Here is a 14,421-nt window from a genome sequence, read left to right on the forward strand (position 1 = left end):
GAGGAACCTGGCGGGCTATACTTAATGGGAATGCAAAGAGTCAGAGATGACTGAGCGACTAACACACAGACCCTAAAGAAGGCTGAGTGCCAAAGAATTGATGCTTTCCAACTGTGGTGCTGGAGAAGACTCTTGAGAGTTCCCTTGGACAGCAAGGAGATCAAACCAGTCAATCCTAAAGGAAATCAATCCTGAATATTCATTGGAAGGACTGCTGCTGAAACTGAAGTTCCAATACTTTGGCCACCTGATGCAAACAGCTGACTCAGTGGAAAAGACCCTGATGCGGGGAAAGATTGAGGGCAGGAGGAAAGGGGGTGACAGAGAATGAGATGATTGGATGGCCAACTCAATGGACATGAGTTTGAGCAAACTGCAGGAGATACTGAAGGACAGGGAAGTCTGGCATGCTGCAGCCCATGGGGTCGCCAACAGTCAGATATGACCGAGCAACTGAACAACAACAGAACATCAGTGTGGGACTTCCCGCATCCCTGAGGCACTGCACAGTGGTTCCTGGCAGCCTCACAAGCCCACGCTCAAACTCAGGCTCCGCAGCCCAGTCGGTGCCAATCTCGGCCTGCCAAGGTCTCACCACGTTCTGGGCCAGCAGCTCCAGCCCACCACACCATGCTGATTCCCAACCTCCTGTCACCCCAATACATACACGAAAATCTGGCATGTTTAAAGAGGCTGAGCCCTAAAACTCGGCATACACAATAAACCCGTGTCTTGAAAAGACATTCATTTCTCTGTGTCCAGGATCATTTTGTACGACAATTACATCTAGGGTAATTTCAATTTAATACCCCACTGCAAGTGAAAATTGTAGCCCGCAGCCTGAAAATTACTATAATAATGGAAATAAACCCACCTAGTGAGGCCGGTGCCACCAGGGGCAATCCCTGGGTAATGCCTCCTCCCATTTCTCACTGTTCCAGGGGTAGTAAATGAGGATGTAAATAAGAGATGTTCGGTGAGTCAAAAATGTCCTCTGCCTGTTTTTCAATTTCTTCCCAAGTGTGGGGCTTTTGGGGTCCAGAGACCTGAGGATGGACTTCAAGGGGACTGTGAGCCCTCTGAAATCATCTGCAAAGTTGTATACGAATATGTGTTTGTTTTTTTCCTGGGAAGATGGCTCATAGCGTTTAGTAGATTCTCAAAGAAGCCTGTGGACTGAAACACTTAAGAACCTCAATCCTAGCCAATGGGCCTGACACCCATTTTGCCTCCGTGATAATTTTGAACACTTTTTCCTGTGAGAGCCAACCCTGAACAGAGAGGACCTGAGCAAGGCTGGACAGGTCCCTTTTCCTGCCCTGGAGGCATCCAGCTGGGAGACAGAGTATGGCCCCACAGGTGCTAGGGGAGCAGAGGGAGGTGGGCCCCCAAATGGGGAGTAAAGAAGGCTTTATGGAGGAGGAGGTGCTGGGTCTCAGTGTGACATAGGGACGGATGGAGAGATATGGGTACAGCATCCCCATCACAGCACAGTTTTTGGATCTGCAAGCCAGATGCCCAGGAAAGCAGCTCACAGAATACTGGCCCTGGGGGTCTGGATACCACTGAGCAGCTGTGAGATAGTGGGTCAACCACTCGCCTCTCCAGGCTGCTGTCTGCTCATCTGTAAAACAGGGCTTGGGCCCATGGCTCTCCTGCTCAAGCTTTTCCAAGCATCAGTAATCAGAAGCTTTGATTGTAGCTGACATTCAATAAGTGTGGTTGATTCGAACAAAATGCTGCAAAAACCATTCTGCAGTTGAGGCTCCACAGTGTGGCTGGATGTCCACATTTATTAATACTTTTCTAAGACTCATCTGGAAAGTGGAGATAATTTTTAAGTTGTAGATTTCCCCCCCTAGATTGTGACAATGTTAGGTAATTAGCTTGACAAATAATAACTATCATGATGTTGAACATCACACTGAAGCCTGCAGTCTCCTCCTCCCATCAGGTGGAGCCAAGTCTTGCATGGGCTGGAAAGGCACCTTCGGTGAGTGGCTCTGCCCTGTCCCACAGTGGGTGAGGGGCACTGGGAGGCAAGAGGGGGAGAAGAGAGCAGAGAATGTAGAATCCGTGTTAGAGAAAGAAACCTGGGCTGTGACGCTGACGCAAATCCTGAATCTGCTGAAAAACCGGCTGTGTGTCTTTGGACATGTCCTTTCTCTTCTCTGACCTTCAATATTATCACCTGTGAGAAGAGGTGAAGACTGCAGAGAATGCAGCAAAACATGTGGTATTTCACAGCTGCTTAATAAATGGTGGTGAGAACTATTACTGTTATGACTACACAGTGGCTGAACCGTCCCTCCAGGCTACGTTCAATGTTTATGGACTAGAACTGCAAACTCAAGAGTTCAGCCAAGGAAGGGGCTTGGAGACAATCCAATCCAGTCTCCTAAACTGGGCTGAACTTGGTAGTGTAACAGGCCTCCGTGGGCACCTGTGCTGCTGTGCTCCTGGGCCTCAGCCCCCTCCAGCCTCCTGCGCCTGCAGGATAAAGGACAGAGGCTCTTCCTGGAGGCAAGGCAGAAGCCCCATGAGCGCCTCCTGTGTGCACAAGCCCAGGAAAGGTGAGCTCTAGGAGGGAGGTGCCTCACAGCTCCTGGCACAGGGTAGTATCTTCCTCCCACCCCTGCTCACAGCTCAAGTGCCTGGACTCATCCTTTGTCTCCTCTGACCCTCACAACGGCCTCTGAGAACCTCTACTCCACAGAGGACAACTGAGGCTTGGGATCTCGCTCAAGATCCCACGTCTGGTAAGTGGCCGAGATGGGCTGCATCCAGGTTCCATGACTTCTAACGTGGTATCTGTCCCTAGCATCCCTCTGAGACCTCATCCAGGTAAAGGCGCAGGAGCCCGAGGAGCTGATGCTGGGCAGGGCCCCCCTTCCCAAGCCACCTGCCTGCCCTTCAAGGTCCAGGGGGAGCTGCAGAACCACTTAGGGACGAGCCCTGGGCACTGGCAGCAACAAGGCCGAGGTGCCTGGAAAAGTCCTTAAAACTGGTTGCCATGAGGAGAGTCAGACGGTGCCTGGGCTTTCTGGGAGAGGATTTAAAAGATTAATCGAACAGCGAGATCTATTAGGGGCACCAGGGGAATGGAGACGGCTGCCAACACTGAGATCTGGCGCCGGCAGATGGACGAGAAAGCATGTTTATAATTTATTAAAGATTCAGGGGTTTTACTGGAGAGAAGAGCTGTGAGCAGAAAATATTGGGGGTGGGGTGGAATTGGGAGGAAGGGCGGGACCACCACTGTGTGTGCAGACAGATGCCAGCCTGGAGCTGCCATCCTGACTGCCACAGCAGCTCCTGAATAATGCACGCTCCTCTGAGCTGATTTTCCACGGGTTGTTTCTTTTTTTTTAGAGTCAACTGACTTCATTTCTGCAAGTTCAGGTGGGTCTCCCAGTGCATCCTAACCATCCATTTCTTGAGTGTTCACCATCAGTTATCCACCAAGGATGCTTCCAGAGAGGTGCTCTGAGATGCTAACCCCTGACACAGGGTCAGAGCTTCTTCTTCCATCTCTTTCCACCTCTCCACCAGCCAATCACTGCTCTGCTGCCTACCCCGCCGCATCTCTGCACCTGAAGAGGTGCCAAAGCGGGGATGTTAGAAACACACCAAGCAAGGATGGCTGTCAGTTATCCCAGAAATGTAATGTGTGCACATGCCTTTTATTTTATTGCATAAGCTCATTAAACTGACAGTGGCCCATAAACAGAGTGTTCTGATGATCGTCATCCCCATTTTATCATCAGGCAGGAGGGCTCCTGCCAGGCCTGCCCACAGTGTGCCTGCCGGGGCTACGACCATGGTCCTCTACTTCTTGGACACACAGTCTTCCCCTGCAGGATGCCACCCTTATGGAAGAAAAGAAGTGGTCATCAATTATAAACTTTCAGGATTTTATTCTCGAGTGTAAAAGCAGGAGGGATTGATGAACAGGCAGACTCAGTAACTCTGAAGCAGAGAGGACAGCATAATTACTGTTACTAATATGTCCAGAACTGACAATCCTCTGTGTCCAGAAGGCAAAATCTTGAAGGGAGGCTCTAGTGTCCCAGAGGGGAGGCTGAGAGCAGTTAGAAAAAGGGGAAAGGTCACGCAAAGATGCAGCGTGACACAGTGGAAATCAGACAGGCCTGGGGTGGGCCACACTGGGCCAAGCTCTCATCACTTGGGAGCTGGCCAGTGACTGCTGTGATGAAATGATCCGCCTCAGGGAAGGTTTTTAAATGACCATTTAGTGATCCCTGCTCAGGCGCTGTCCTGAGCACCTGCATATTTAATGCTCACAACAGCCCTACAAGGGTAGAGGTGGAGGATGGAGAGGCACTGTATGGATTCACTCAGGAGGAGGCTAAGACACAGAGAGATTAGGTGACTCGCTGCAGCTAGTGAGTCCAAGCCTGCCACACGTCCGTGTCACCACACCACCACCTCTCCGTGCCACTGGCCGCCAGCTGTCCCTGCAGTGTATTCTGTGCCCTGCACACCGTGTGGACCGCTGGGCTCATCACCACCCCAAGGCGCACTTTCTCCCAAGCTCCAGGACCCTGCAGGGAGGGCCAGCTTGCCTGCCGTTTCCACAGGAAGACCGGGACACTGCCAACTGAGCTGCCACAGGAACATCCTAACAGAGGCTCCCTAACACCCAGATGGAGCCTGAAAAGGCAGGTGCAGGGTGACTTCAACGATGCCCTGGGAGGCGTGTGAACCTGTTTTTAAACAGAAAGCTATGGTTTGTCCCTCCAGTTTCTGAAGGTCCAGCACTCACTCCACAGGCCAGATCAGGCATACAAAACAACTGGGTTCTCATCTCCACATGGGCCACTTGCCTGAACTCTAAGGTCACAAAGGCCAAGGGAAGCAGGCATAAGATGGAAAGCGGGGGTGGGGCTAGTTTCCAGCAGAACACAGTCCCCAGGGGAGTGATGATCTAGATTCTCACGCAGTTGGTTGGGGCACAGCCTTCCCTTGCTCCCCACTTTCATCTCTGTCCCCCGTGTCCTCCACATGAGCCCAGAAGAGGCCCCACGGGGACCACATCTCCTCCCCATTCCCCTGCCTCCAACACTTCCCCAAAACTGATGCAAATGACAAAGCAAGGACAAAAGGGGAAGAGCTTTTGGCCCAATGACTCTTCCAGAATGTCAGCTTCCTCTGCACCGGGACCAAGAACACCTACTCCATCCCTAGCTCAGTTCTATGCAAGAAAGTCCACTCTCAGCTAGGAGGAAAAGGAAGATGACCTAAAACTATGAAATGCCAAATCTGTGACTGGCCTCTAGGTTCAAACTTGACTCTTCGGAAGAGAAAAACACAAGCAGTCTAAAAAGTATGACAGCTGGTAAAACCAGAAATTCCTTTTAATCTCATTTCATGGGCAACACTGATACACTGTAAGGCATGAAATTTTTATTTCATGTCAATTTCACTGGGATTTCACATGCAGATTAATTTGTTCATTCACATAAACATATACTGTTCTGACTCCTTGCCTCCTCCACAGCCACCCTCACTTAGTGTTATAGAAATCCTGCCTCTCATTAAAGACACTTAAAATAACAGTGAGATCTGCTATTCCCTGACCCAGCCATGTTTTGAATTGCTGAGCGCATAATTAAATTCTAGTGTCCTGGGAAGGAGGTAAATGGGCCAGGGCGGGAAGTGAACTGCTTAGGAACTCGGCTGGGCTCTGGGCTGGGCAGCTGAAGTCCCTCAGCCCCTACCTCCTTGTGGACGGAACCTGGTGTCTTGCTTCTAAGGGACAGACTACAGTTAAAGTGATGGGATGTCACTTCTGTGATTAGGTCACAAAAGACGGTGACTTCCCTCTTTTGGGCCTAGTACGCTTTGCTGAAGCATGCTGCCATGATGGGGAGCCTCACATGGCAAGGAACTGAGAGTGGGCTTCTGGTCCATAGCCTGTGATGGACCGAATTCTGCCAACAACCATGTCAGTGAACTTGGAAGAGGGTCCCCCACCCGAAACGTGCCCCAAGATATGTTTTAAGATACCTGCAGCCCCAGATGATACCTTGAACACTGCCTGTGAGAGACCCTAAAGGAAAGGACCCACCTTGGCCATGCCTGAATTCCTGAGCCACAGAAACTCTGAAATGATAAGCATTATTATTTTTTTGGCTGCACCTTGTGGCATGTGGGATCTTAGTTCCCTGACCAGGGATCGAACCCACGTCCCCTGCAGTGGAAGCGCAGAGTCTTAACCACTGGACCACCAGGGAAATCCCAATAAACATTACTTTAAGGCACTAAATTTTGTGGTAATTTGTTATGTAGCAACAGACAATGAAAACCAACTTCCTTGGTTTTAGCTCCTGAAAAACCAACTTCACCAGGGAAGTTCTCACTCCCTGTGGAGTCAAAGGTAAATCCCCTGGGGTACTTAGTAGAAGAGCTATGCAAAGGCATCACAATTCTCCCAGCATGGAGCTCCAGAACCTCCACTGGACCCTTCATTCATGCTCTGCTGGCATCAAGATGTTGTTAGGTATGGGATTCCTAGGGTCCCAGTATAGAGAGGGAAGTTCTTAAGGGATACCTTTGGGGGGGTGTTCCAATATTCATAGTTCAGCTCTTTTGTAGTTGTTCAGTCACTCAGTCGTGTCTGACTCTTTGCGACCCCATGCACTGAAGCACGCCAGGCTTCCCTGTCCTTTACCATCTCCTGGAGCTTGCTCAAACTGATGTCCATTGCATCAGTGATGCCATCTAACCATCTCATCCTCTGTTGTCCCCTTCTCCTCCTGTCTTCAATATTTCCCAGCATCAGGGTCTTTTCTAATGAGTTGGCTCTTGACATCAGTTGGCCAGTGTATTGCAGCTTCAGCATCAGTCCTCCCAATGAATATTCAGGATTGATTTCCTTTAGGATTGACTGGTTTGATCTCCTGGCAGACCAGAGGACTCTCAAGAGTCTTCTCCAGCATCACAATTCAAAAACATCGATTCTTCAGTGCTCAGCTTTCTTTGTGGTCCAACTCTCACATCCATACATGGCTATTGGAAAAACCATAGCTTTGACTACACAGACCTTTGTCAGCAAAGTAATGTCTCTGCTTTTAAATACATTCTCTAGGTTTGTCACAGCTTTTCTTCCAAGGAGCAAGCATCTTTTAATTTCATGGCTGCAGTCTAATTTCAGCTCTTGAGGACTTCTTAATATGAATCACAATCCATGGAAAAACTGTTGCAGTGTCTCTCTTCTCCCATGGATGGTGCATAACTAGTAAGTACCCTTCCATGCACAGAGAAGTTAATGCATTTCCTACAATGATGTCAGAGGGCTTTAAGACCTGATTCACTTGCAGAAGTTCAGTTAAGAAAGATTGACCTAGATGGCATCACGGACATCCCTCCATTCCATGAGCACAAGGCCATTGGGCAGAGCACTTGTTCTCAGTGTGGGCCTACTTAGGCCAATAAAAACATTCCCTTGCACCAACCATCACCTTGTTCTTGGTTGAATCTGTCAGGCCAGCTCAAGGACTGCAGTTCACTCCCCGTTTCTCAGAGGACCCTCTAGGTTTCTTAGCCATCTACTTCCGTTAGCATCAGGTTTATAAGAAAAACCTACATCTTGACAATTCTAGAGCACTTCCACTATCATTATTAATTGCAGGCTGTAGATCAGAATGGTGATCTCCTAAGTCAATTCTGCATTTTCCTGGCGATGTACTATAAGAATGCCCCAAAGGGTCTTTGCTGACAAACTGGGAAGCTAACTGGGGCAGGGAGTCACCAGGATGTAAAGGGCCACATTGTCTGTAGGCCCCCAAAGGCTCAGTCTCTGCCTCTGTTTTGCAGCCCAGAGTAGACAGAAGATCTTTCCCTCTTTGGCTCCATACAAACTCATGGACCACTGCCATGCTGGATGGGAAAGGACCACAGAGCTCCTCTGGTGATTAGTTCCTACACTATGAGCTGCTGGACCGTATTTCCAAGGGAAATCTATGCATGCTCTGTGAATAAAGTCTATAAGAGTTGGGACTTCTCTGGTAGTCCAGTGGTTAAGAATCTGTCTTCCACGTAGGGGATGCAAGTTCTATCCCTGGTCAGGGAACCAAGATCCCACATGTCTTTGGGCAACTAAGCCCACCAGCCACAACTACTGAATCTGTGCACTCTGGAGCCCACACTCCGCAAATAAAACCCGACACAGCCAAATAAATAAATAAAGATATTTTTAGAAAGTCTACAAGAGTCAGATAAGTTTGGCGCATGAGACATACTGAAAAACTATTAGATTACTTTTTTGGTGATTCATCCTTGCACACTGAGACTTCTGCTAGCCCCTGTTTACCAAGCTTTGACCTTGCCCTGTAATCTTTCACATATAATGGGGACTCCATATTTAAGGGATATACTGAACCACCTAACATTCTACCACACAGAATTTTGTAGGACACAGATTTTAAAAAACACTGCTTCCAGCTCCCTTTTTTTAAGATGTGTAAACTGAGGCCCAGAACAATGAATGAATTGACCCGCCAAGGTCACGCTACTAGGTAGTGGCCAAGTTAAGATCTCCTAGAACTTACTGTTTCCTTAAAACACTTAGGCTTGGTTGTGGGTGGGGGGTCACAGGGGTACTTTCAGATGGTTTACAGCAGCCCCAGTCCATACAGGGTTACTGGCCACTGCTTTCCAGTGCCCTTTATCAGCCTCTTCCTTCAAAACATTCCCACCAAACTCCCTATTATTTCTCTATGTCACTCAGTTTACACTTGATCTTAGCCAAAAGCCCAAGAAGTCATCTATGTTGCTAAACCTAACAGAAACTTTTTAGTCTTTATCTTGCTTGTCAACTCTGTAGTAGTTAATATTGAAGGTCACACATATCATTAAATGTTTGGCTCTTTGCCCTTGGCTTTGGTGAAATCACCCTAGCATGGCCCTCCTCTTCTTAAGCTATTTCTTGATTTGGTTTTCCTTTTCTTTCTCCCCTCTGAAATTCTGGTGTTCCCCTCCAAAATTCTCTCCTAAGCCATCCTCTTCTCAATCTTCCTTTTCTTTAGATTATTTTACTTGTTTCTAAGGCTTCAATTTCCCATCTGTTTGCAAATGACCCCAACCCTAACCTTAACCTGATGAACATCTTCTTTTGAACGACCCCATGCGATGACCTTTTCAGCTGCCCTCTGCCTCTCTCACCTTGTCCAAGTCCGCTGACCCTTCCATGTTTCCCAACTAACCACCTACCATGTGCCCAAACCCAAGAGATATTCTCAAATCCTGCCGCCACCTCCCCGACATCCAATCTCACTAAACCTAGTTCTGTCAATCCTTCTTACTTATCTCTTGACCTGGCTGTTTCTCTCTATTCCCATCATATCTTTGCTGGATTATTGCAGCCACTTCCTAGCTGACTTTATCCCTATCCAATCTCTCCTGCATGCTGCAGCTAGAATGATCATTCCAAACTGTAAATCTTTAACATGTTTCAACACTGCCCAAGTGCTCACAAATAAAGTTGAAACTCCAAATCACCGCTTACCATCCTTGGTGACCTGGCACCACCTCTGGCTCCTCCCGTCATATCCTCCAATTTTCAGCCACGTTCTGCCTGACCTGCTCTTTCTCCCTCTGGACCTCTGCAGGTGTTGCCCTCCCTCACACCTGTCTGGAATGCACTCTCTTGTCTTCCCAGGCCCGGATATTTTCTCCTCTTCTAATGCTGGCTTGGAAGGTACTTCCCCTGGAAGCCTTTCTTGACATCTAAGGCTTTTCTAATGTGCTCCCCTAGGACTCTGCACTCCCCCCAATCAGTGCAGTTCATGATCAGGCATTGGGAACTACTAGTCTGTCTCCTCTACTGATTGTTAGCTGCAGTGAAACCTAGGGCTCGTTTGTAGTTCTAACTTCAGTACCTGGCATGGTGACTAAACATGGTAGACATATACAATAAATGTCTGAATAATGAGTGGGTGGATGAGTAGGGGAGGAAGCAGGTGAGGCTTTCATGGGGTCAAAGCCAGAGGAAAAAATATCTCTTGCCAAGTGACAGGTGACACCAGCTCAAGGAAGTTGCAGAACTGCAAGTTGGGTGAGGTGCCAAGGTGAGTCATACAGAGGAGACCAAACAAGTCACCAAAACTGAGAATGGTACGATGTGGGGAAAACAGGGAGCCTCTGGCTCAGGTTGTCCAGGGAGACATCATCATCTTGTGCCTGGGATAGTCATCTTGTGCCTGTGGAGGTTCTGGGGCATTCTCTGTTGCAGTGAAAATACTCAGCTGAGTTTAAAACGCTGGAATGTTCCCCTTGTTCAGTGAGTCCTGGGGATGAACAATGCTTCCTTACATGGGAAGGAAGAGACGAAATCCTATCCAGTAGGGCTGCCAAACTATAGCTTGGATGCTCTCTTCTCCCAGACCTGCACTGTCCAATATGGTAGCCACCAGACACAGGTGGCTATTGAGCACTTGAGATAAATCAGAATGGAGATACACTGTAAGTGTGCAATACACACAAGATTTCCAACACTGATACAGAACGTAAGATATCTCATCAGTAATTTTTTTACATTGATTATATGTCAAAATGATACCCATGGATGGTGGTAGTGCTGGTGGTTTAGTTGCTAAGTTGTATCTGACTCTTTGTGACCTCATGGACTATAGACTTTCAGGCTCCTCTATCCATGGGATTTTCCAGGCAAGAATACTGGAGAAGGTTGCCATTTTCTCCTCTAGGTGATTGGGTTAAAATAATATATATTATTAAAACTAATTTCACTTAAAATTTTACTTTTTAAAATGTGACTATTAGAAAATTTTAAATTACCTACATGGCTTACATCTATTTTTATTAGACACCATTGTCCTAGGTCATTACTAAAGCTTGTATATAATGCAAATTAAAATTTCAACATTAGTGTCAGACAATAGTTTCTAGATAACTGGATTCTTTCATGTGAGCAAAATAAACTTTTTAAAAATTATCAAGGCCATTATTAGGCTTGCACCATTTTCATTTGCAGCAAAAAAATATTTTAAGACTCTCATCATCTAGCATCACTGTTATTTCATCAAAGAAAGGGTGTTTAAATACTCAAAAGGCCACAACCTCAGAATAATTAAAAGCACTATAAATTGTAAAATTAAGCTTTGAGAAAATTTCCCTCAGCATCTCCTCCTTACCCCAACTCTACAGATCAGATCTGCACAGATATATCAAATGGCATCTGAAAGTATAGTTCAAGCATTTGTCCCACTAAATAACAATGCACCTATGTCCACCCTCCACAGACAGTGCAGACACTAAACACAGGAGACACGGCATCACCACACTCTGCTCTGGAACCAACATCCCCAGCTCTGTTCCTGGTGCTGCTGATATGAATGAGCTGGTATGGTTTTTCCAATCTCTAGCCCCAATTTGGGCTCCCCTGGTAGCTCAGCTGGTAAAGAATCTGCCTACAATGCAGGAAACCCCGGTTGAATTCCTGAGTCCAGAAGATCTCTTAGAGAAGGGATAGGCTACGCATTCCAGTATTCTCAGTATTCTTGGGCTTCCCTGACGGCTCAGATGGTAAAGAATCCACCTGCAATGCAGGAGACCTGGGTTCGATCCATGAGTCAGGAAGATTCCCTGGAGGAGGGCATGGTAACCCACTCCAGTATCCTTGCCTGGAGAATCCCCATGGACAAAAGAGCCTGACTGGCTACAGTCCATGGGGTTGCAAAGAGCGGGACATGACTAACTGACGAGAACAGCACAGCACAGCCCCAATTTATCTCCTCCTGCATGGCTGCCACCCAAGCAGTCACGCGCTATCTGGGCTCAAGACACAGCTGACCTGCAGAATGCGGGCACCTCTGGTCGCACTGAGACCTCCTAGAGATGACCATGGCTCCACTCTGCACCACTGTGTTTTCCTAGACAACTAATTTTGGTCTTTTGTTGAGCGGCCCCTTTGAAGAGAGTGGGATGCTGAGGTCTGGTGGAAACCACAGGGAAGTAGCAGCAACTTTTCTCCAAGAAGATCGGCTGTTCTCAGGAAGCTGCAAAAAGGCTTCTCTTGGGATGCTGCCAGGCCTCATGTCAGTTGGTACCAAGCACCACCCAGATGGTAACTGGGTGCACGCGTGTGTGTGCAGGGGAGCATGTTCTCAAAAGACAAATGCAAAGTCTAGCCAGGACCCGGAAGTGTGGAGGTGGGCCAAGGCTTATTTTTGAAATGTTTCCTGAAAAAGATTCCTCAGTGTCTGAGACTAGGGCTTCTCCAAGTCTTATTTTAGTCCTGCTTGAATCACATTACACAGTAGTAATAATAGATAACAGTGATGGAACCCTATGTCTCAGGTATTCTTCCAAGAGCTTTAAATCTGCACAATCATTCCTTGGGGAAAGTGCTCTGAGACCATTGTGGAGAAGACTGTGAGGTCACAGTCAGTAAGCAGCCACATCTCGATGTCACACCAGATGGTCTGGCTCCCAACTCTGAGCTCTCATGCTCCACTAGAATGCCCCTTGATGGTCAGCCAGCTCACTCACTTGAAAACCTTTGGTTCATATTGACCTTTCTGTCTGTCTTTGCTCTTAAAGTCTGCATGCTGGAAGGTACTGGAAAGATGGAAAATCACAAGTCTGGCTGTCCAGAAGGAAGGATGTCTCCCCTTGATCTTCTCTGAGCTGTTTCCTGGTATTTATCAGACAATCCAGCTAAAGGATCAGAGAAGAGTCATTCCTTCCCTTTACCTGAAGGGAGAAATGTTCCTCTAACTGAAGCAGTTAGTGACTCCAGGGATGTGGTCAGACCCAGCACAGTGAGATCTGGAACGATCTGCTTGAAGGCCAGGCATCCAACATCTCTTATCCTCCAAGGAACTCACAGTGGTGACCTCGTGGAACGTCTGAGCTGAGGAGGTAAAAAGCTAAGACTTCTCATGCTTGCCCACACCCTTCTAGACAGTTGGTCCATCCCCAAGTTAGTCATGCACCAAATTCTACCTCCATCTCTTTATTCTCACTTCCATCTGCCCAAGCCTGGCCCACCTCCATGGTCCATGGGGCTGCAACAGCCTTCTGACTGTACCTCATCTCATTCCTTCCCCACAACCTTCCACATTAATCTTCCTCACAACCTGCTTCACATATTTAAGTCTCCCTACCTTTGGTAGTTACCTAAGCTAAACCTTGGCTGCATCCCAAAGCCCCCACCATTGTGTCAGCCCTGCCCAATAGTTCTCTCACCTGAGCCTTCTAGCCCTACTAACCCAGTCCACTCCTCCTTAGTCATAACTGCACCATGCCTCCCCATCCAGCCATCATCCTTTCTACAGCTGCCTCAGCACAACATTTGTGCAACGCTCAGCCTAGGTCAGGGCCTCCATTGCACTTTTCACGGGATCCCTGGCCTCCCTCCCACTTCTGAACAGCTGTGCCATCTTCTCCATGGGTAGTGGCCACGTTTCTACTGCTTGATGTTCCCATGGGCCAGATAGTCAACTGACTGCAGTCACTTTTCTCCTCTCTAAACCCCGGATCATAGCAAAGTTGTTGTGAGGCTTAACTGAAAGAACATATATAAGGTGCCTACCACGTGTCAGGGGAATAGTTTGATCAATAAATGTTGGCTGATTATGGTCCTGGATTTATGTGCTAACACAGAGAATTCTTTGTTGAGTGAAGGTGGTTTTAAATTTCCCATGATTTGATTTTCTCCCTCTGCTCTGAGGATTCATTCCCACGCCTGCACTTGCAAACCATGATGTTTTCAGATCGTTTGAGAATGAATCCAGTGGGGTGTTCTTTGAATCCATCAGTCATCAGTTGAGACTGATGAAGCATCTGAGTGCCAGGTACTCTGTGGGGCTCTGGAGGGGGGTGCAAAGATAAGCCAACATGCCTGCCCAGGTCATTCAAGGAGGGGAGAGGGAGAGCTTGAAACTGGGGTGATGGGTGCTGCTCAGAGGTGAGCACGGGAGTGGGAGGTGCTGCCCTACTTAGCCTGAGGGGGCACAATGTCTCCCTGGAGTGGGGACCCCACCCACCCAGGTTCCTGAAAGGTGAGAGAGCGTCCCGAGCAGAGAGGGTTGTGAAGATGAGAAGGCGAGAAGGCATAAACCCTTATGCACAGTCAGGCAGCTGCAAGCCTGGGCCTGGCTTGGGTGGGCATGGCTTCAGGGGCGGGGTGAGCTGGCAGCAGGGCAGGGTTTTGGATGAGGCTCGATGCATCCGCCTATGGGACGCTGTCCGTGGAGGAGGCGTGGAGGGTGGACGGGTGTGGGACCACAGCCCAGTGGGAGGGGGGCTGGTAGAGGGGGCAGCAGTGAGCAGGGAGCAAAGTCAGAAGCCAAGAGTTATCCAGGAGGCAGACTCCACAAAGCAAAGGTGGGCAAGGAGGGGGGACACCAAAGGACTTGGCTTGAGTCACAGGGTGGG

General features: G+C 48.3%; 1 protein-coding gene across 1 annotated transcript in view; it reads right to left on the minus strand.

The window, feature by feature from the left end:
* The window catches only part of GALNT14 (polypeptide N-acetylgalactosaminyltransferase 14), a 220,995-nt gene that overhangs the window by 53,363 nt on the left and 153,211 nt on the right, over positions 1–14,421 (minus strand). The window lies entirely within an intron of this gene.

The sequence above is a fragment of the Dama dama genome, chromosome 11 (genome assembly GCF_033118175.1).
Source record: "Dama dama isolate Ldn47 chromosome 11, ASM3311817v1, whole genome shotgun sequence".
Lineage (NCBI taxonomy): Eukaryota > Metazoa > Chordata > Mammalia > Artiodactyla > Cervidae > Dama > Dama dama.